Consider the following 2925-nt stretch of genomic DNA (forward strand, 5'->3'; position numbering starts at 1 on the left):
TAACAAATTTTGGAAATTATTGTAGAAGCAAAGTTTTTTTCCCGAAAATTCATCGAAACCTAGAAAACTCAAATGAGAAATTAATAGTTAATCGAAAAAATTGTCGAGGTATGACAAAAACCACACAAAGAAGATACTGACTAATTATTAAGAAAGTATTGGATAAACGAAATGTTCTATGTCATGTAATTATTACTGGCGGATGAGAGGAACTGTAGCATCGACATATACGTCAGAACATCGCGATTCCGTTGTTATTAAAATGGGTTAGTTCGGGAAGATATTTTGACTTAAAAAAATTTCTAATAAAAATTATTAATACGCTCCTGCTTTAACAATTAACATGCCGATCGACATATTTTTGATTTGGTGGAATTTTTTGTGAGAGTTTTATTTAAACAATAAGGTAATGCATTAAAGATTTTTTTCCATTACTGGAAAACCTGGGGGTTTCCAATTTTACGACTTTCGGAAGTTTTGGCTTAGAAACGTATTTTCAAAATTTTCTAACTCCGATTCTATTGGGGGTAAAATATCTTTTGTTTTATTAAAAAAATGATTAAAACTAAAATGGCCAGTTTTACAGATTAATCAATTCCACTTGCTATAAAGGGTGGTTAAGTTTTAAGGCCAGGTGTTGATTTTGAATAAAATACAATTTTTTTAAGAAATTATTATCATTTCTCTTTATTATGATAATATTGGAATTGTTCAATTACGCATAAATAAAAATATCGGTCAAGTGGCCGCCGCGGCCTCGGCGGCACACCTCCACCCGATGGTCCAAATTTTCGATGACGCTGAGGCATAATTGGGGTTCTATGCCGTTAATGTGCAGAATTATCTCATCCTTTAGCTCTTAAGCTGTTGCTGGTTTATCGACGTACACCTTTTCTTTCAAATAACCCCAAAGAAAGAAGTCCAACGGTGTCAAATCACATGATCTTGGCGGCCAATTGACATCGCCGCGACGTGAGATTATTCGGCCATCAAATTTTTCGCGCAAAAGAGCCATTGTTTCGTTAGCTGTGTGACAAGGAGCACCATCTTGTTGAAACCACATATCGTCCACATCCATATCTTCCAATTCGGGCCATAAAAAGTTCGCTATCATCTCACGATAGCGAACACTATTCACAGTAACTGCCTGACCGGCCTCATTTCGGAAAAAATACGGCCCAATGATGCCGCCGGCCCATAAACCGGGTGGGTGCATAGGTTTTTCGGCAATCACTCTTGAATTATCATTCGCCCAAATGCGGCAATTCTGCTGATTGACGAATCCACTGAGGTGAAAATGAGCCTCATCACTGAAGATGATTTTCTTCGAAAATTGGTCATTCACTGTTGCCCGTTTAAGCCTGACTAACTTTAACGCGTTGCTTGATTGTGTATCTTTCCATGGTTCAAATTGGTTTAGTCTGAAATTGAAAAATGTCAAATGAAATGCAGAAAAAACTTGCCGTTTAGATATGGTTCACATTCAACATCGGCCCTTGAAATTTAACCACCCTTTAAATATGTAAACTAAGTATTTAACATATATTTAACACTACACTTTCTAGGAATTATTCGGTATTAACATTAAGGTGGCCCATGAAGAGATTATTGCAAAATTTACATTTTTAGCGCTTAGAAATAAAATTTGGAGAACTTCATAGTATTTACGGCATCTTTGATATGAACTTATACCGAAATAAATACAAGTAAATGAGTAAAAAATTCGATCCGGACCGAACTTAATATAAACTCGTCTATTTTAGTAAAATTTAATTTGGGCTGGATATTAATTTTTGAAATCCAACTAACTCTTAGACAATGAGAGTTAAAACTTGTCGTACGAAAATTTAGTCTTCAAATTTCAAAAGTGGTTTTTATCTGATCTTTATTGTATAATAATTATGTTGGATTTCAATGAGGTGCGAAGCAATACGTGTCATTAATTTTTGAAAATGTCACGTGCAGCGTACTTCTTTTTTAGGATTCATGATTTGTGCCAAGGTTGAGTAATTTTTGCTTCACTCTTATTTATGTTAAAAACCACTTTTTTTCTTTTTTAAAAATTACCGTTATATGGCATGTTGGCGTGATTATTGAGGGATTTCGTCCATTTTCAATACCAATCCTACCTGGATAAGGGGTAATATGGGTACCAAATTTCATTGAAATACATAAGTTTTTGTTCTAGTTATCGCGCGCACGCTAATTCGGCTCCTCTTCTCAGTTTAAGTATTTTGCTAAACTTTATTATAATTATAAATAGCTATTGCGATCAATATTTTATTCTGATTTATTTGTTATTTATTTAAATTGTGTGACAAAGTGATAAGGCTACAACTCACACTCAGACTGACAAATGTTGTCATGTTTCTCATTGTACAAATGTTTGCATTCGGATTACAAAACCACTCAGTTGCTGGTATCACAAATCAATCAATTTTAATTTATCAATTCCATTTGCAACTTGATTCAATATTTGCTTTTTTGTGGCCACTTCTGGTACTCGTAGTTGCAACTGTGCTTAATTACTCATGGAAGTAAATCCAACTAAACACAGTTGCGCGCATGAAATCTGGACTGGTCGTAAGCTTTTATCTAAAGAGTTGTAGTTTCTAACAGGCCTAAGATTGAACGAATAGGCTGCGGTTTTAGTATACACACACAAATGCAGAATCCATTCCAAAATTACAGTGTTCATGAAAAATTGATGCACTCTTTCTGTGAAAGTTTAAGGCATGCAGAATTTTAGGAAAATAATCAAAAGTGGCAGGTACAAAATTTAGGGCTTACGAACGGAAAATAAACCTTTCGCAGATTAAGTGCAAAAGTAGTTTTTTATAAGTTTGTTGTGGCTTTTTCATGGTGAATTATGTCAGTACTCGATTTATAAAGAGCAGATCCGGGTTAGTATACACTAAAGAGCCA

The sequence above is a fragment of the Anastrepha obliqua genome, chromosome 4 (assembly GCF_027943255.1).
Source record: "Anastrepha obliqua isolate idAnaObli1 chromosome 4, idAnaObli1_1.0, whole genome shotgun sequence".
In the NCBI taxonomy this organism is placed as follows: domain Eukaryota; kingdom Metazoa; phylum Arthropoda; class Insecta; order Diptera; family Tephritidae; genus Anastrepha; species Anastrepha obliqua.